This window comes from Periplaneta americana, chromosome 3 (assembly GCF_040183065.1).
Source record: "Periplaneta americana isolate PAMFEO1 chromosome 3, P.americana_PAMFEO1_priV1, whole genome shotgun sequence".
Lineage (NCBI taxonomy): Eukaryota > Metazoa > Arthropoda > Insecta > Blattodea > Blattidae > Periplaneta > Periplaneta americana.
The window spans coordinates 127,443,927-127,465,916 of NC_091119.1; the positions used below are offsets into that span (position 1 = coordinate 127,443,927).

At 34.0% G+C, this 21,990-nt stretch overlaps 1 non-coding gene across 1 annotated transcript; it reads right to left on the reverse strand.

Annotated features, from left to right (window-relative positions):
* Nucleotides 1–19,885: 19,885 nt before the first annotated feature.
* On the reverse strand, nucleotides 19,886–19,957 carry TRNAE-CUC (transfer RNA glutamic acid (anticodon CUC)). The gene has a single exon. It is a non-coding gene; the product is annotated as a tRNA-Glu (tRNA).
* Between the last annotated feature and the right edge of the window lie 2,033 nt (nucleotides 19,958–21,990).

A 21,990-nucleotide genomic window follows, 5' to 3' on the forward strand; every position in this document is an offset into this window, starting at 1 on the left:
AAAATAATTTGTCAGTAAAGAATATAAGTGCAAGATAGAGAATGTATAAATTAAGATTTCAGAGTAACAAATAGATAGCAATATTATTTTAAATGAAATACCTTCAATATTTTAATAAGAAAAAAATAGATAGCCTATAACATAATTAATGTAATATCAGTGTTATTGCTGCTGTTATGAGTAATTTTCAATGCACTGCAAGAGCTTATAATATGGAAAAGTTGTAAATTATTATTATTATTATTATTATTATTATTATTATTGTTGTTGTTTGTAATTCGTATATGACAAACATAATAAGAAAAGAGTACATATTGTAATACATGATAATTAGCGTCATTTTTAAATGATATACTGTATATCCATTGCTTTGTGGTGTTTAAAGAAACGGAAATGAACCTCACCTCGTTGAATAGGAGACCCTGCAATCTGCAGGATTTATGAGTTTTTGTGACAAGACGTGGTGCTACCTGGACCAGGCAAAGTAAACATGTTCAGTTATTTATCGCCCACCCTATGCTCACATTATCAGCCAGTTAAATTGTTCTACGCCATTAATTCCAATCGGTTGCTAACCAGATGTTGCTAATCGGTAGCTATCAAAAGGCTCGAGATCTTTATCTGCGATCTATGTTTGATCAACATCCGTGTGAAGATGGCTCCAACACACACCCCTTCATTTTCTTCCCCTCTTTCCCCACCCGTCCCACCTAAAGATAGCTGCAGGATACAACCCTTCATCACTTGAAGGGATCCATCCATGCCTCTCTCAGTTAGCTGACAGTTTTTGTTCAAAGACGACCGGGGTTTGATCTCGTGCAGATCCTGTAAGATTTGTGTTGAACAGGACATCTATGACAGTTATTTCAATTCCCCTTGTCATTCTTATTTTACCAATTACCCACAATCTCGTAGCATGCGAGTAATGTGTGTACTTCAAACGATTATCATTTACATCTAAGGGGACTTATACTTGAACGCATGAAAAAACAATTAAAAATTTGGTAAAGTTGGGAATATAACATAAATACACGATATACAATTGAGGGGTTAGCTGGAAGAAGGGCGTAATTCGAATTACGGCGTTTATCCGTAAAATGGCTATATGAGTTCTTTGGCGGCGTTTCTACCAACCAACACAATGTTACGACTCTATTCCTAACAGATTGCAATAGAGAAGTATTATTGAATTGCGTCCGTCTTCCATCTCAGTACTGTGGTTCGAGGACCGGCGAAGGTAACTGCAAGGGCGTTCGCGCTGTCTGACGAATGTTCTGATCTATCCTATCGTTCGCACAATGGAAGCGAATATAACCTTTCTGATGTTGAAAGTATCAGTGAAAATGAATTACAAACGGAAATGTAGAAAACGGAAACGGTTTAACAAACTATGAAAGAACAATTTAACAAGCGACGACGAAATTACGGCAAAGCTTACACAAGTAGGTCAGGAAAAATGGTGAAAGAGATACAGTATTACTATTAATTTTCTCAATGGAGAATAAAAAAAAATTAAACTATGGTTTGTTTCACGACGCTCGCCACTGCAGAGGTTATATCAGCGTCGTCGGTGTACCGGAATTTTTGTCCCGCAAGAGTTCTTTTACATGCCAGTAAATCTACTGACTTGAGCCTGTCGCATTTAAACACACTTAAATGCCATTGACCTCTGCCGGGATCGAACCCGCAACCTCAAGCATAGAAGGCCAGCGCTATACCAACTGCGCTACCGAGGGCGACTTGAGAATAAATATAAGGTACAAATAATATAGACGTATGCAGTGCTATGAAATGTTAGATCCAGGCTACCAGTCAGTCATTTAGGAACGACCATATTTCTGACAGGTTACCAGCAAAATATTTAAGCCATTTGCTGCCAGAAGAAATATGAGATGTCTACAGAGGAACAAGCCATTTTCCATTCAGGATTTTGGGAAACTGGAATCAGAAATCAACAGGACACATTTCTTATGGGATATTTGGAGAGGAGGACCATTAAGCAACGTCAAACAACTGTAAAACCACAGCACCGAGAATGTTCTTGCGTATACAGTATCTTGACTGAGGAGAATTTTTATCCAAGTCCTTTATTCTGTCATTGTTTAAAATATCTAAGAAACGAGTGATAACTGTACAAAATATAATGAAACTAAGTGATACTCTAATGACGATATGAGAGGCAAACACTCCAATAGGCCTCACAAGACTCTAGATGTTGTTTATGTTAGGTTATTAGATCACTTAAAGTGGTATAGTGTTTGTAAGCCTTTATTCTAGGTGCTTTCAGTTAAAATGATAATGTGAAATAAGTGGGATTATGTTTAATGTTACGATAATAATTTAGTAAACGAAATATTATATATATTTTTTTTGTAGAACATACATTGCAATTATCTTCATTATTGTAGTATAGACCTATACCTAGCCTTTCTAGAAATATTAGGAATATAGAAAAGTTAACAGTATTGCAGTATTTTCAACCCTCTGCTATGGAAGAAGGGCGTAATTAAAAAAAATTGAGTGCTTCATTCTCGTACAATATTTAAACATTAACCATGGAACTCATTGTAATCACAAGAGAAAGTATTACTACAGTCTAGTATATACAGTCACGAAGCTTGAGTTTGTGACGGTTACTAGACACAATAGACTGTGCAGGTACTATTTCGCATTGTCTGTAATGAGGCGATAGTAGCGATCGATCGTAGTGGTTAGCAACTATTTATGGATGCATATTTATTACGTATTGACCTTCGTGAATGTATATACTAGACTGTGGTATTATCCTACAATATATTGTCGCTTTGGTGGTGAAGCGGCCTAACCCACAAAATTTTGATTTTTGACTTAAAACCATTTATGGAGTCTAAGAAGTCTAAATTTTACATTTGTTAAAGGTAATATGCAATTAGTTTAAAAAATAAAGAGATATTTGAATTTTGTGAAAAGCCCTATACCACAATTAATGAGTTGTGAATAGACTTAAGTGTCTTACATCCATTCACAATTGCATTGGAAGGAAAAATTCTGGAACTTTTGTACTGTTGTGAAGGGTCTTAATCCGCCTGCAAGTGTCTTACATCCATTCACAATTTCATTTGAACAGGAATGTTCGAAAGGTTGTGAATTGTGAAGAGACTTAAACCACATAAAATGCTTAAATTATCTTATTTTTAATTTCTGGAAGCTTAGGAATTTAGACTTGTGGCATCATTGTTTGATTATTTTTTGTGTACTGAGCCATCAAAATCAACTTCTAGTAAAACTGACATAAATCCAGCCTTTGAAAACAGTAATAATTAATTATTTGGGGGTATAAGTGACAATGATCGGCCATACCGTCCAGAAGGGGATGATGAAGAGACAACTTCTAAAGATAATTTAGAATCACCAGCACACTCTGATGGACAGAAGCTAACAGAACAAGTTGAGAAAAATCAGATAAGCGAGATGAATGAAGATATAAGAGAGGACAGCAATTTAACTCAGAAAAGGAAACGAAATCCGATAAAATGGAAAATAAATTACAAATACCGGTACAGTAGAGATAGGTAAAGTGGCAAGAAACCCCTACCACACAAGAAAACAGAGAGTACGAAAAACATAATAAGGTCTCATAATATAGCCATTACCAGTAGTATCATTCACATTACTGTCGAAGTTCTACAAAAATGAAGTACCTTGCTTCTGGCTTATCCGAAAACAGGCTATACAGTGACTATAAAGAATAGTGTGCAGAACTGGGCATAACTCCTGAGAAGGCCAGTTATTATAAAAAAAAACATCACTGAATTTAATTATGGTTTCCACAAGCCGAAAAAGAATCTATGTGATTTCTGTATGCTTTTATTAACAAAGATGAGGCAGGATAACAAGAACTTCAAGAAAAATATGGATCTGGATGTGGCTAGAAAACAGGAAGCAAGTGAATATAAAATAGCTAATAAAAGAAGAGATAAATCTAAAAATTAATTTTCCTGTTTCACAATGTATGTGTAAAAAATTCTTGTCACACCACCAGCGTTGAACATTGGAAAACTATATTACATACAGAAATTGAAAACTTTTAATTTGACTGCATATAATTTGGGTAACTCTGAGGCTGTAAATTTTATGTGGCATGAAGATCCTCAGAAATAGCAATGTGTCTTTGGGAAATTTTAAGAAATCTTCATCCAGCAGTACAAGAAGCGACTATCTATTCGGATACAGCATCAGAACAAAACCGTAACCATATAAATGTGGCTATGTTTCTGCGTGCTGTAACGATGCTACCTATCAACGTGATTAACCAAACATTTATGGACTTTGGTCATTCTGAAATGGAATGTGATAGTACCGGTATCTATTCTCCCATTGAAGGTAGAGGAGACAAGACTGATATTTTTACCCCCAGATAGATGGTATACTATTGCCCTATCAGCCAAAATAAAAAACCCTTTCTATAGGGTAGTTGAAATGGACTTCGCTGATTTCTTTGATTTTAAGAGCTTTCCTGCTCGACTGATAACTAATAAGAACAAGTATGAGGATGCAGGGACACTAAACTGGTTGAAGGTAAAATAGTTTCAATACAGAAAAGGAAATTCAACCCGCATATTTTTCAAGAAAGATTGAGTGACCTAGAATTTCGAACCATCACAGTGACAAAAGATACCTAAACGAAGAGAAACAGATTTTCTTACTACTGATAACAGCATGCTCTACTCAGATACAGTAACGTCACAGAAGAAGATGACTTATATATAATTAATGCTTTGTATCATTTGTTCAATGTAGTATTAACCATTTCCCGCCTGTGTACATCACTTTTTCAAAAGCAGTTTGTCCGAATTTAAAATATATAGTATGTAGGCCTATAGTTTAAGTGTAAATGCTTAATTTGGAAACATTTCTATGCTACCTGAAGATATTTGACATTAATTTATTTTTGGGCCTTAAATGAGGTTGAGGATACCTTGAATAATTACTTAGAATAGTTTTTTTGTCTTGTGCTGCAAATAAAAATTGATGCCAGAAAGGATTAATACACTGATTTTTCCGTAATTGATAATATTTTAAATAAAATACATGTCTTTAGCATCATCTACAATACTTTTGTTTCATATTATCAGATTTGGGTTATGTCCTTTCATCATTTTAAGTTAGATAATTCCTCATTAATAAATATGGTGAAAGGTTCTAAGACACATTATAAAATATAAATTTGATATTAATATATTTTAATTAAATGAAACATAGTATAGCATTCTTCTTAATTGTATGAGAACATAAAATCCATTTCCATTTCGAATTTACTCTCACAATGTTAAATAATGTAGTTTTTCTGATTGCACAAAAATTTCAAATCGCTTTATCTCGTAACTTGCTCACTGTGGAATAGAACCATTCACTACCAAAGCGACGATATATGAATAGTGTCATATTCCAGCAAGAGATGCAGGGTACAGATAAAAACTATCTAAAACTATGTTTTCTGAGTTACGCCCTTCTTCCAGCTAAACTTCAATTACTGTATTAATAAATTGTAACTGAGTCACATCGGAAAAAGTAAGATGCTTGGGGTCGAGTGTGGCAAATAATGTACTAGACCAGTGGTTCCCAATTACTGTACTTTAGAGTTGTGGACCCCCTTTTTATTTTTAAGGCAAGCTACGTACCTCACGTCTTTAAATTTTGGTATCTGCGTAGAAGTAGTAGTTGAGAAGTAGGTAGCAATATTAACAACAATTAAATTGAACATACAGTATATTGTGTATTGTTAATATTGTATATACCACTGCCACCGGGTGCTTGCCCACTTGCAGTGTAAATAAATACATACATACATATACCTGAATCTAGATGTCATGGGAAAAAACACACCTCTTTTTGTTTCGGGCATTTCTTTCTACGTCGGGTTCAATATTTGCTACTTTTAGCCTTAAATCAGGTTCTACATCGAAGCGACTTCTATGTTTGTTTTTTAGGAAACAAGTATTGAAAATGTTTGTTCACAAAGACATGGGTTAAAAAATGAAGCTAGGTGTTTCAATGCCTTTTCATCTATGTTATTATACTCAGAAAATACCTTCATCCAAAACTGATCAAGTGTACATTTTTTTTTTAAATATTTTAAATGAGCCATTACAAGTAACATCAACAAGTTCATCTTGCTCCTCTTCAGACAAAGTTTTTAATTGTACCACACCATACTCGAAAGAATTTCTTATCCATGGGTTTTCACAATCTGATGGAGGAAAGTAATCTCTGAAGCTAGTCGCTAAATCATTCAGATGCTCAACGATGACATGTTGAACTTCTTATGGCAATTCATCTGTGGACTTCAGAAATGGCTTCAATGTTGGAAAGGTGCTGAGACTATCACCTTCAGCTCGGTTTGCCCACAACAATTTTTTTATAATTGCTGCCTCAATGCTGTCTCCAACGTCAAAAATATTCATACCACTACCTTGAAGAGTCATATTGAGTGTGTTTAAGTATACAAAAATATCTGCTAAGTAGGCTGTCATAGACAACAAAAAGAAGCTATTCAACTGATCATATGGACATTTAGTATCGCTCAAAAATAGTCGTACTTCATCACTTTTGTATACAGGAGTGCATTGGTTATCCAGAGGAAAATTTTTGCAGCGATTCTTTGCAAAATTGAGTGTGTTATAAATTATGAGATGTAAATAATGCAATTGACTCCCCAATATGTACCACGGGCCCCAAGGAGCTCACAGACCACCAATTGGGAAGCCAGCGAATAGGGATTATAAAGAATGGACACTGAGCGAATTTTCATGTGTTTTGTTTCTCTGTGCGCCGGCGTTTAGTTCCACTTTCAAGCGCTAGAGTTTACTATGATCGAGCATACGCTAAGACAATAATTGAGTATAGAGTTGAGACACAGGAGCCAAACATCGCCTATCCTATTGCATAATCCAGTAACGCTTTCCTTCAAATTAATTCAAGTTAACAGCTTTTCCTTATTTCTCAGTGACGAACTAGTTGTAATAATAATTTTTTATATTTCAGATATAATAAATTATATTATAAAATAATATAATACATTATAAAATTATGTATCAAATTCGTTAAATATTAGTATACAATATAATACAGGTATATGGTTTTACTTCTCATAAGAGTTTTGTTTTTCCTTTTTCAATGCTATCAAATCATTGCATATTTTAATTGTTGTTGGAGTCAACGTCTCAACTCTCATTATAAAGGAACTCTAGAGTCTAGACATTACAGATAATGACGGATTTATTATTTTATGGATCCAATTTATTTCATTTGAGTACATAATGTACCTAGATGTATTAATTGTATGTGTTATATTTCCGCTGTGTCGACTGCTAGCTGGTGTGATGTCAGCGCCAACTCTAGGGAGAAAGCAGAATCTCACGCTCTCAAAGGTCATTGAAATCAGTCCGGTTACATCAAAGGTACCGACGCGAAGTGTCCATACTTAGTTACCTATACGCTGGGGAAACACTGTACTAGACGCTAGTGTATATAGAACAAATCTTGATTATGCAACTCAGCTTATATACAAAGAATTTAATGTTTTAAGTATTAATCAAATTTACATGTACTATAGACCTACACACTACCTTCAACTTTTACCATAAACATCAAAATAAATTCAACTACATCTTTCGATCATGGCCACAATACAAGAAAATACAATATTTCGCTTCCCCTCATTGAACCAAAATGTAACAGTCACGTTATCATCCATACAATTGCGGTAATAATAGTGATGGTGGTAGTGGTAGTAGCCTAATAGTAATAATGGTGGTGGTTTTTGTGATGGTGGTGGTGGTGGTGGTGGTGGTAGTAGGCCTTCATTATTATTCTTAAGATTGTATAACAACGTATACCACTAATATTACGTGAAATGATCAGGATTGCCTAGTATAAAGCAATTTTCCCTCGTCTGTGTAGTCTTTCTATATATATTTTTCCTTGTGTATTGATTTTGTAGACGGAGTCTAGCATCACGCAATATTTTTTAACGTATTATAGTTACCTGGTTTTGCTTCTATTTTTTCCTGTTAGATTAGTAGATTATTTTACGACGCTTTATCAACATATTAGGTTATTTAGCGTCTGATTGAGATGAAGGTAATAATGCCGATGAAATGAGTCCGGGGTCCAGCACCGAAAGTTATCCAGAATTTGCTCATATTGAGTTGAAGGAAAACCCCAGAAAAAACCTCAACCAGGTAACTTGCCCCGACCGGGAATCGAATCCGGGCCACCTGGTTTCGCGGCTAGACGCACTAACCTCTACTCCACAGATATGGATCCTGTTGGATTAATTATATTTAATTTATTGATGGATGATCGTGTTTCTTACTGGATATGTAGGCTAAGTGTCAATCCAGCAATTACTCCTAAAGTTTCATTTCGGCTGATTCGCTTTTTTTTTTGTGCCACGATGGTGGTCTAGTGGCTAGAGGGATGGACTTTTAAAAAAGGATCTAGAAATATTCAACTTCAAAAGTATCTCTATAATATTTTGGGTCGACCTGGATAGAGCAGTCGGTATAGAGCTTGCCTTCTGTGCTCGTAGTTGCGGGTTCGATCCCGGTCCAGGTCGATGGCATTTAAGTGTGCTTAAATGCGACAGGCTCATGTGAGTAGATTTACTGACATGTAAGAGAACTCCTGCGGGACAAAATTCCGGCACACCGGCGACGCTGATATAGTATATTGTATTTTGGATATAAAGTCTATAGATAGATAAATAAACAGAAAGCCAAGAACTTTATTTCGAAACTATGTGTGTTAAAAATGTATAATTTTTTTCAAATTTCCAAAAATTATTTTATCATTACTGCGCTTTTTGCATACTTATAACACGAAAGTAAAATACAAGAGCCATTAGAGTTAATGTTAGTATAAAATTCACAGTCAGGAGGACGTTCTATTTGGAAAGCAATTTCATGGTGTTACACGAACCCAATTAGCAGCATCGGATGCCAATTTTTGACATCCTCTCTAGACATTCAGTTATTTTCCATACGTAAAAACCGTTTCCGGAGAGAACAAAAAGATTATCTTAAAAGAAAATCAGATCTGATGAGGATTGGTTCATCGCACTCCGAACCTTATTTGTGGATCGTAAAAAAGTGTGCAAAGCTCCTTAAAACCACAATTATGAACACGATCGCAGGTCATAAAAATTTAACGGACATACTTCTCTGATTATTTGTACGAGTGGATGGACAAAGGTGAATTTCATGCGCAGAAGAAGATAAATTTTATTTTATTCTGTCTTCTGCACATTAATATAAAAAGTTCCCTTTATAGAGGCTAGTTTTCGAAATGTGATTTATTTGTAAAAATAATCAAAGGAAAAAGAATTGACATCAAACGAACAAAAAATTGAACGATTCCGAATAGGCCTACTGTTGAGAAATATGGTTAAGAAAAAATTAGTGAGTGAGTGAGTGAGTGAGTGAGTGAGTGAGTAGATTATGTTTGTATGTAATGTATGTAGATAATGTTTGTAATATAGGCTATGTAAGTAATATCTGAGTGTGTGTCTTTTGTGTACATGTGTTTTTTTTCTTTTTTGTCTCTCGTTCTTTTGTATTTTTTCCTTCGTGTGTCTTTTTTGTGTATGCGTCTTTTGTCTTTTGTGTGTGCGTCTTTTGTTTTTGTTTTTTTTTTTGTATATGTGTCTTTCTTTTTTGTGTGTGCGTCTTGTATTTCTTTGTACGTATGTGTTTTGTTTTGTGTGTGTGTGGTTTTTTGTTTTGTATGTATTTTTGTATTATGTGTTTCTCGTTTTTGTGTGTTTTTTTTTTGTTTTTTTTTGTGTATTTGTGATTTCTTTTTTATGTCTTTTTTTGTTTTTGCGTGTTCTTTTTTGTTTTTGTGTATTGTTATGTTTGCTTTTGCGTGTTTTTTTGTTTTGTCTGTTTTTATTGTGTTTATATGCAGGCAGGTATGTATTTTTGTGGGGTGTAAAAAATGGCATTCCATCTGTATGTATTGTAAATATGCATGTATTAATATAAGTACATATGTATTTATACATTATTTATGTATGTGCATGGAGTATTACAATAATTGTTTGGACAAAAAATGCTAAGATTTGTCTGATGTATTTGAGCTTAAAAATGCTCTAATGAGACGTAATCTATCCCTGAATAATTTGGAGATCCGCATACCGTTTCCTGTTCTAAAAAATAAAATTCCTGAAAATTAAACAAATCTTATTTAATTTAATGCTTAAGGCAGTGAACTGTGTAAACTGGCAGTCGATGCGTTTCTCTCTGAGCATGTAGCCTACAGTCTTAGAAAAACGTTTTGTCCCACAGATACTTTATAAGTCCCAGAAAGGTGGCAGTGCGCATGATCAGACATACAACGAAACAATACTAATATTATTACCTCACCCAGTCGTTCTCTTGTGAACCAGGTCGCTCGTTCTCTGTTCAGGTGCACTGCCTCCTTTCTGGAACTTATAAAGTAGGCCTATCTGTGGGACAAAACTTTTTTCTAAGTCTGTACACTGTAAAATGAATGAAGTGTTTATGTTAAATATTTTTCCAAAACGTAACGAAATAAATGGAATGATAATTATTAATATACATACATTTGTCGCCAGTCATGTCAAATAATTTCTGTGTATATGAGAAGATGCACACCAATGTGCCCAATACGTCATGTCATAAAAGATAAGGGTATATGTACGTGAATGACCACAAATATTATCAGAAAATGCAGACTCTAAATTTCTAAAATTTTATAAGAAAATGAACTCATAATTGGGAAAAAATTACAAGGTACCACAACAAGACAAATATCTGACAAAAGTATAAAAAAAGATTACTAATAATATTTTTCAAACCAGTTTTATCAAAGTATGGAAAAAAAATTCTGCTGTTACATCATTTGGTAACCATAATATTGTTACGGTCTCTCTGACATCTTTAATATTTTTCCTGCATGTAATAAATCTTATTTCTGAAAAGTAGACTACTCTCAGACATGTAGAGTTGTTTATTTTAATAAATTAATTGTTTATTTGTCCTATATAAAATATATTAAAATTTACATAATGTTTTTTGACCTAATTTTTCTATTTTCAAAGAAATGGGCATTATTGTAGTCTACCTTTTGCTTAAATGCATGTTAAATCAGTGTACAAAATTTCAGAATTTTATCTCTAATGAATGTGAAGTTGTGAAATAATATGTGTGAAAATTTAATTTAAAGTAAGAAGTGGATTCTAAAAAATATTATTAGTAACCTTTTTTATACTTTTATCAGATATTTAAGTTCTAATAAGTCTTGTTGTGATACCTTGTAATTTTTGTCCAATTGTGAGTTTATTTCCTTATAAAATTTTAGAAATTTAGAGCCTACATTTTCTGATAATATTTGTGGTCGTTCACGTACATATACATATATCCTTAAATGTACTAGTGCAAATTTCAAAAAGAACAAAAAATGAGCATATGATAAAAGATAAAAATCAGCTGCAATTTCAGTTTAATAAATATGGAACATCCAGATCACTTCATTCTAGACTTCATCAATTTTAACTCGTAGTATTGCCAGTTCTTACTCTGTTTACTCATTATGTGTGGTCTAAACATTTTCAATGATGATGATATTATTATTATTATTATTATTATTATTATTATTATTATTATTATTATTATTAATTTTGTTATGAAAACTTTGGCAAATGAAACAAAACATCTTCTCCATGTAAGAGTGATGTAAGAGTCACTAAGTCTTCCTGTCTGATTGATATCTGGTAATAGTTGTCACGCAGAAACAAACTATTTCTTTACTTCCGCAAAAGATTCAGAGGATTATTTCTTCGTGCGTTCTGATTAAAATGTCTAAGAAATTGGATACACTTTATCGATGTTCATCCATTCCCATGCGGACGTCACAGAAGGATGGTTTCGTCTGTCATGCAATCTCTTATCAACTTTCTTGCAGTTGTAAAGGATACTACAGTATAAAGAATTTTAAGACAAATGTAATAATCGTAATGTCCAATCTAGATATGAAGTTCTAATCTTTTTTTTCGGTCTCATAAATCTTAAATTAATGTACCATGCAGAAGGCACGCACTTCTCTCTTTATGTGCTTTATACAGAAAGTACAATAGGTCCTAATATGGCCCACCTGGTGACGTTTCAAGAAAAAAGTGCAGGCTTCAATAGAGAACTGGTAGGTTGATGTCCTATGCATTTCGCAGACAAAGCAACTGTCGCATGGATTTTCTCCGGTCACTCATTCCACCATTTCTCTATCATTAGTCTTTTAAAAAATGTAGATTTAGGTACTTAAAAATAGGCTTTAGAAACTGTAAAATAGGTTCTAAAAGTACTATTTTAGGTTTTTAAAAATGTGTGCCACATAATATCACTGTCATTAACAGCAAAATGGAATATAAAATATATGAAATTAATAAAAGAAATTAAGTTAATTGACTACAGTAAATCTATTTATTGACCACAAAGTAAAATTATTGCCATGTTTTTACATTATTTGGATGCTATCATTCTCCTAGTGCTATTCTATTCATAGTTGGGATTGGAATGTATCACAATTACTTTTTCTAGATTTCCGTGTGTTTTAACTGCATATTTTATCTGCAAGAAGCATTTTGTAAGCTGAAAAAGACCTGTCAACTGACACTGACGTGATAGGTGCATATTTAGACAAAGCAATATTTGCCATGCTTATTAAATTTGTTCTGGTAGATCTACGTCCTCCCCATTCATTAAATCACATACATTATTCAGAATTTAAAATCCAGGATTTTTTCTTAATACATTACTCCATTTATCCCTAACCTCTTCCGGTTGCACTTTTTACTTTAGGGGAACTAGGCCTAAAATGGCATACCTTAAGGAAATCTTGAAAAATATATGTATTCTTACCACATTTGTTTTGGGCAATTATATAATATAACTGATACTACAATATTAACACATATATTAAGATCAACAGAAAGTGGAAAATACTGACAATCTTTAACTGAAATGTATGTTTGAAAATAGACAAACTATGTCATTTTACCCAAGTTACTAGGGTAAAATGAAACACTTAGGTTAATTTTTACATAGTTAAAAAAAAAAATTTGTTCTCTTAGATACACTTGCACATTCATTGTGTGCCCATGAGAAACATTTCTTGCACTGTAGCCATGTTTCTTCTAGTTTATATTGGCTGTAAAATTCATTGCAGTACAGACAAGATGCATCGTTCTCAACATCACCATCGAAGTCACTCTCTTCATCTTGGTCCCCATTGCTTAGATCAAACTGAAGCTGTGTTTTTCCTCTGTTTGCTGAACGCCTTTCTTTTACAGCTCTTCTTTCAGCTTCCTTTAATTTTAATTGGTTAATAAAAGAGATGCTCGATTTGGGACCCTTCACGTGTTCTCTTTCTTCTCGCCACAGATCTAGTGCCAGAGGGAATCGGGGAGATCTCTTGCTGTGTCACATGAGGTGAAGGCCTCGTTTGTGACGTTTCCGCAGCTGGTGCAGTTAGTGGTGATGGCTCTATCATATGTTCTTTTGCTTTTCTTGTTGTTGAACTGCTCTTCTGTGTTGCACCCTTTGGCCCGTCTGTAGGGACTGGATTCGTTAGAGGTCTGTCTGTGGGCGCTGCAAGACTAAATAAGTGATCAGGAAATATGTCCGAATTGAATGGACAAATTCCTGTTGAAGAAAATCCACCCAATCCATTGGTGATGGCTGCAGCTTTTCCATAGACTTCAGAAAATAAGTCCGCAATTTGAAACTGTGTAATCACCCATCCAGGATGGTTCTTCAGCCACTTTGTAACGGCCTGATCATATGTTTTCAAAGGCCCGAAGAAAGAGACATCAAGTGGCTGGAGTCGGTGGGTGCAGTGACGAGGGAAGGCTAACATGACGTGTAATCACTGTTGCCAACTTCTGTGCACTATAGAGCTGTAAATCCAAACTTATCTTACAATGTTTTCCACAAAAGCGCGTTTTGGTGAAGTAGGTGCAAGTAAACTTCAGACTCGCCAAGCCTAGCTCATTCATAAGAGGATAAATCAGAGTAACAAAATTCAGTGCATATAAATATTGATATTTATTTTAGAAACTTTAGGGTTTTATATATTTTAAAGAAATCACCATCTCACCTATTTTAAAATCAGTTAGCTTTACGAAAAATTCAGTCGAGCAATGAGAGAGATGCCACTATATATTACATAATTTCACAGAAGTAATCACTAATCAGCCACTGTAAACAAATTTGACACCAATTTTGCAAATCGCTATCGCCCATAATATATGGCTTCTCATTTCCAGTCAGGAACATGCACTTGGGTAAAATGACATAGTATGTCATTTTAGCCAAGTAGGTGGTATGTCATTTTACCCGGAATGAAGAAGAATAAGAAGTAGTGCTAGTACGACCTAACCTCTTTATGAATTTGGATATTGTAATGCTTTTTATAGAGGGAAATATTCATGTTTTCAGTCATGAACATTATTTCACTAATATCTGAAGTTTAAAAGGACAAAAAATACATAACATATCTCAACAATATTATATCGTCTTGCACTTTTTTCCTTTAGTTGCACCTGCTTCACCAAAAAGCGCCTTCGCTTGCTAAAACTTGGATGTAACCACTGTTTCCAGCTTCTGTGCACTATGGAGCTGTAAATTCAAACTCAGCTTACAGTGTTTTCACAAAACACATAGTATGTCATTTTACCCAAGTATGTCATTTTAGGCCTAACTCTCCTACTTGTTTCTGCTTACTTCATGATTGAAATTTTTGTCGACCAAAGATTTGATATTTTTTTTTAATACACCACGTATTTCAGAGATTGCTTTTTGTTTAAAAAGAATAATTTCATAAATTAAAAAGAATAATCTGAGATTACAACTTCGTTCATTCATTCATTTAGTGTTCTGCCCAAGGGCTGGACTTTCACTGCAAACTCAGCTTTCTCCAATATTTCCTACTTTCTGCCTTTCTCTTCGTTTCCTCATATGATCCATAGGCCTATATCTAAAGGGACTCGTCTACGATGCTACTTATATAGCGCGCTATTAAAAATAACGCAAGAGAAATATTACATCACATTTAAATACATGGCCAGAATAGCGCGCTATTTTCAATTTTTTGTATAGCGCTAGAAGCTGTCAGGAAGATCTTAACTGAACATAAAATGACAGAACATAACAGAATAGACATGAACAAAACGTAACAGAACAGAAATAAACAGAAAGTATAACAATATGAAAGAACAGAACATAATTGAATATAAAATGACAGAACATAGCAGAATAGACATGAACCGAACGTAACAGAATAGGAATGAACAGAAGGTATCAGAACATAAAAGAATAGAACTTAACTGAATAAAATATGACAGAACATAACAGAACAGATATGAACAAAATGTAACAGAACAGAAATAAACAGAAAGTATAACAATATGAAAGAACAGAACATAATTGAATATAAAATGACAGAACATAGCAGAATAGACATGAACCGAACGTAACAGAATGGAAATAAACAGAAGGTATCAGAACATGAAATAATAGGACGTAACTGAATATAAAATGACAGAATATAACAGAATAGACATGAACAAAACGTAACAGAATAGAAAAATACAGAAAGTATCAGAATATGAAAGAACAGAACATAACTGAACAGACATGAACAGAATGTAATAGACTATAAATTAATACGAAATATCATAATATGAAAGAACAGGAGACAATAGAATACAAAATGACACAAAATATAACTGAACAGAACATAACTGGGTACAAAAGAACAGAAGAGAACATGAAAAAAATAACAGAATATAATAGAAAAGGACAGACCATAATAGCTGGAAAAGAACAGAACGTAACCCAACATAAAATAATGAAAAATAACAGCAGAGTAAAGGACTTAACATAACATAAAATAATAGAAATTAATATTATAAAATGGAAGAGAGGGCAGAAATAACAAAACAAAATTAAATTAATATAAGCCTAACAGAAAAAATAGAAATCAAACAGTCTCTTTTTAGGCAGCCTTGTTGAAATTAAACGTTATAGAGACACATTCAACTGCAATTATTTCAGTTATAGGCCTATTCTTTGCAATGACTATCAAGTAAAAGTCGTACTTTTCCAGTTCATCTAACTTGTTACATGACGCAAATGATACCCATTTCGTAAAACTAGTGATGCTGCGCACTTAAGTCACTCCTGTCCATAATAAATACCAGATATTGTGGTTTTAAAGGGACGAAGTAATTACATTGTGAAAACACTGTATCCGACCCGTTCGAGGTCTAAGTATAAGGTACGTTATGAGGGCTATACGTGGAGAGGATGCCGCGAGCAACAGTGGCGTAAAGCAAGTCTTGGTGACGGATGTCAAGTATGAATCATCTTGTTAGAAAAACGTACCTATAATTGGTAACATCACTTATTAATTTACATTATATGCAATCGAACTGACTTGTAAGGGAATTAAAATAAAATAGGGGAATCATGTGATAACTAACTTACGTCTGCTGAAAGTAAAACAATTTCTTTTAAATTTACCATTCAAAAATCTAAGCCAGTGTCGCTGAAATAGGTATCGGTTAAAGAGTGTATCGGAACATGCACTGTGGTGCTAAAGGGAGAGGGAGAAAGCAGCCGTAGCCGATGCGGCGTTCAGTTGAGAATAGTCAGTACCTGTAGACGAGAACGCTATTTGCCGATCCGTTTAACATTATCATGTCGTTGCTCCTATGATAGTCAATCAATCGCGCTGTAATTTTTAGAATTCATAGATAAATGTCAAAGGAAGTCATAGAAAAAAATAAATTTTGTTTTGGGAAGTGAGAAAAAATATTAACTTCGAAGTGAACCTGTTCAAAATAGACATAGACACCCTCAAAAGTTGGTAAGCGGCAAACTTTGCTATTTTTCACTCTGGATGAGGGATCAAAGCGAGAAAAATATTTAGAAAGAATGAAAATTAGTTTCGAAAGTGGTTCCTATTCAAAATCTTTACTAGTTTAATTGTTACAGCGAGTTAAACAAAGGGATATTTTCGCCTGGCGGACTTCCGTATGCAGAAAGACTAAACTTTTATCTGTTAGAACTGCGGATTTTCATAAAAATCATCGCGATGATTTCAAATTTGTTTCCGAAATGCTTCCATTGCTTAAAGTTTTCAAATTAATCATGAGTTTTGAAATATAATAAATATCCTAGGTATATTACATAAATAACATTTAACTTACACTGATTAAACATAGTCCTGTCGCTCTTATTTCCGGCAGCCAATCACGTTGCAGGTCGGCTACATTTAAACGTATGCGTCTTGTGATTCGCTGCTGATGATGTTATGCACTTCCTAAGGTTCGATAAATACTTAATATAAACGCACGCCATTTTGGCTCTTTCGTTGTCGTTCGCAGAAAGCACACGAGGACGTTATTTGCCGCTCAATTATTTGCTCAATTACAGTGCGTTTGATTTATTATCATAGGAGCTATGACATGATAATGTTTAACGGTGCGGCAAATAGATTCCTCGTCTGGTAGCTCGGCAACGAAAGAACAAAAATGGCGAACGATACTACTTACTTAGACTTTATAGAGCCTTCATTTTCTAAGGCGTAAGCAAAGAGGAGGAGTCACGCAGGAAATAACTGCGACGCGAATACAGTACGACATACTTTGAAATTCATAAAAATGAAAAGAATATCATAGTAGTCTCTATATTTACATTATTAGTATTACTGTCACTATTAACATTATTATTATTATTATTATTATTATTATTATTATTATTATTATCATTATCAATACCGGTATTACTAATAATCTCCTTTCTTTCTATTTCTCTTCCTATTCCTCTTCATCCCTTTCAGCATCCTTCTTTTAATCCTCTTTTCCTTCATCTTACTTTCTATTTCTACCTCATCTTGTCTTCGTTCTACTTTATATATACAAAGTGGAAGTAATATACCTGTGCATATTGAAGGGAGAATAGAAAATATTAAAATAAATGAAAAAACTACTATGCGTTTTGTAATTAAGTGCATGATTAAATTAGAAAATTAGGCTGAAAGTCTGCGTAGTTTGGCAACAGCGCATCGCCCGTTCACCTACGAGTACACGCACGAGCTCATATCTGAACAGCATCATTCCGTCCCTTAGTCACTGCAGAAGGGTTGTCAGACTTGCTAATGACAGGAAATAACGAAACGTTTTATTTAATTTTCAACAGTCTATTTTATTGAAAACCTGCAAAGGGATAAATCATTCCTTAAACAGTTTCTCTAAAAATAATAGTAAAAATCAAAATCGTACGGATAGTACAGTAGTGGCAAAAAAAAAACCAGACCGACCCTTGTAGCTGATTTCAGAACCTTGTTCACTCCAGAGCACGATAGACTGGTAACTAAGACTTTCGTGGTTCGAATCCTGCCTGGGAAGGACACTTTTTTTTTGTTCCTTATTCAAATTTATTCTCAATACTTTTCGATTGCTGGTAAAATTCATGTTCTGGGAATAATAAGTTAATTAATAGTAAAATATCGATGCTGGTAAAATTCATGTTCTGGGAATAATGAGTTAATTAATAGTAAAATATCGATGCAATCGAAAAGTATTGGGAATAAATTTGAATAAGGGACAAAAAAAGTTTCCTTCCCAGGCAGGATTCTTAGTTACCAGTATATCGTACTCTGGAGTGAACAAGGCTTTGAAATCAGCTACAAGGCTCGGTCCGTTTTTTTTTTTTTTTTTGCCACTACTGTACATATCTGCACATATCGAGTAAAATAGTGTTAACATTTAGCGGAAAATTATTTTTTCTGAGAAAAGTATTCATTTGGGACTAATATGTTATTAGAATCTTTTGTTGTGCTATCCAAGGAATAAGTTGTTAAAATCTGCACAGATATATTACTTCCATCCTGTATTGTTATCTCCCCTTCTTTTTTCCTATTTCTTCTAGTTTCCCTTCTCCGTTACTTTCTCTTCTCTATTCCCCGTCCTCATGTTTTGTTATTCTACTTTCCCTAACCTGTTTTATACTTCTTCTTCGACTTATTTTCCTCTCATTTCTACTCTCTCTCTCTCTCTCTCTCCCCCCCTCTCTCTCTCTCTTCTTTTTTCGTCTGTTTAACCGTAAAACATGAAACTTTCACTGTTACGACTTCATAACTTTTCCTAAAACTTCTCTTATCTCATATTCTTGTGTGTTAGTAATTACACGCTAATTCTGGAAGTCTTGCATTTTACATTTCTGGTAACTACTCCGTACATTTTAAATGGCATTTTAGTTCTGTTCTGCAGTTGTTATTCAACAAATTATCTTGAGTCTTAATGTATAATTTATCGCATTCCGTATACTTTTCAATGAATTTAATAAATTGCATTTGTATTGTCTGTAGCCTATTCATTCTAAATTGGGAACCACATAATACATTACATGAATATGGAGACGCCGTAATCTTATTGATTACAAATTTCGTTTCTCGTGTAATTCTGTTACATAATATCTTTCTATTCTTGTCTTATTTTCATTCTTTTTTTCCTATTCCGTTATGTATTTTACTGTTTCTTTCTCACATTCTAAGTTCTTAATGATTCGATCGAAACATCGTGCAGGAAGGAAAGCAAATTGAGTGTAACATAAGGCCTATACAATTTACTGTACTTTTACCAGTAATCCCTACAATGAAACAATCCGTACAAAGAGCCTTAGATTTGACTTCCGTATTTAAATCATACAAAATAAGCGATACCACGATAAAACTAACGTTCAAAACAAATTGAAATACAGTATAATTAATAGTTTATTATTCAACTCAATACTATATTTCCAAAATAAAGTATAAAAAAATATTCCGGTACCGGGAATCGAACCCGAGCCTCCTGGGTGAGAGCCAGGTATCCTAACCACTAGACCATACCGGACCACAAGAGCCATCTTGCGTCGAAAGGTTTGTGAACAACATGTAGTAGTTGGCGTCGGTTCAAGTAACTACAAATAGTTCGTCGATCTTAACTCGTTGGTTTTCCCGGTCATTTCTTTGTAACATTAAGAGTACAAAAATAGCAGAGATTATAGGATAACGATCTTACAAGATTCCTTGTATAATTAATTGCGACTTTTAGCATATAAGTATTAAAATAGACTTAATTATAGACAATTAACATTACACTTTAACAAGTCTTCTCATAAATATACAAAGTAGGCTAATTTCAAATGCTTAAAACATTATTCAATTCGCATCATCCTTGTGAGAATGAAGATGCTGATTGCATTTGAAAATACATTTTCGTTACATTAATTTAATATTTATACAGGGACATCATTTAATTTTTACTTCAATTTTTATTGTACCTGAGTTTTTGAATGTACTTCACTCCCACCCCTTCTACCCCTTCTACTAATGAAGTTCAACCGTCCTCCATACAGATCTAACACCGCATATACAGTCATAGTAGCCTTACGGTCATAGTAAACAGTACGTTCCAAAAATATGTTCGCGTTTTCCAGTGACGAAAGAGCTTTCAATATTGCATAATTTTCCATTTGCCTACTTCGCATCCCGGTTTCCCCCACCTGCTTCTATTCGCCTCTCTGTAAATGCTAGTGGCTGGGCTGTCTTAGCTCTTTTCTGAGAACATTAATTTCTGTTAGGAATTGGACGTTTACGTAATATTATAGCAATACAATTGTTTAAAATAACTTAAATAAAAGGGCCTCGTTAAGTAATTAACTGTCACTTAATGTCCTCCATTTCTACGACGCTGCGACGTAACCACTTCGATGGACAGTAGATAGCATGTCTGAGTAATTTTATCTTTTTGGATCGAGCAGAAGTGAAGACTGAATTTACAGTACGTAAGGTCTCTTTTATAGAGCAGGTACAGAATTATTTCAACATGAGTTACTGATACGAAGTATGAACCCGGTAATTGGAATTACGTACAATAGTCTAAAATGCGATAATATGCTCATTAGAACTGAAGCCTGTATGGAAATGAACGGCCACCATTTTAAAAGTGTGTATAAATATCCAAATTATGATTATTTTTCAATTTAACTTCATTCTCTATAGTGTACGCTAATGTGCTGTAGACAGTATAATATACACTGCATAATGAATACGTCCGCATGGAAAGCTCAGTTCGTGAGTAAAAACACCCATCGTTAATAATGAACTGTATTTTGATTAAGCAAAAACCTAATGAAAATTATCAAACTCAAAATCGCGATATTTCCTAGTTGACATAAATGGATGAACTACTTTTCTTCCCTCCTATACCTAGTAAAGTGATTTGTTTGTATATTACGCCAGTATCATCGAACTCCAGTCGTGGAAGGGGGTAGCAAACGGTGTTTCCAGTTCTTAATTGTTGATCCAAAGGTATAGCTAGATTAATATTAGAAATGTTAGTAAAAATAAAATGATGTCCCTGTACATATTAACATACGAGTAAATTATTCACTATGTAGAAACGAAAGGCTTGTTTAGTATTTCCACCGTGTCATAAAATAGAGAGATCTAACGTTTCGGAGCAAAATATCGGCTCAATCACCAGGCAAGGCAGGAAAAAGGAGCACCCTCACTTATGGATACATTAGCAGTCCTGCAGAATTATTAAGGGCTTTACCAGTTACCACGATAGAATTGCGATACTAGGTTTGCACTCGTAAGTGCTCTGAAACGAGGGAAAGTTTGAAAAAGCGAGGCGCTTGCGACTGTATGCATTGTTCAAATAAATAAAAAGTTATCGCAATATACGAAATTAAATTGTAGGAATATTTTGTATGTAAGTTTAAATTGAAAACATATTATGGACTAGCCATACCCGTGCGCTCCGCTCTACTTGTTAGAAATAAGTATAAAATAATTATATAATTAAAACAGGACATTTGGTCCAGGGAACATCCGTGTCTGATAGAAGGATAAATCGTTATCATGTTACTGAATTGAAAT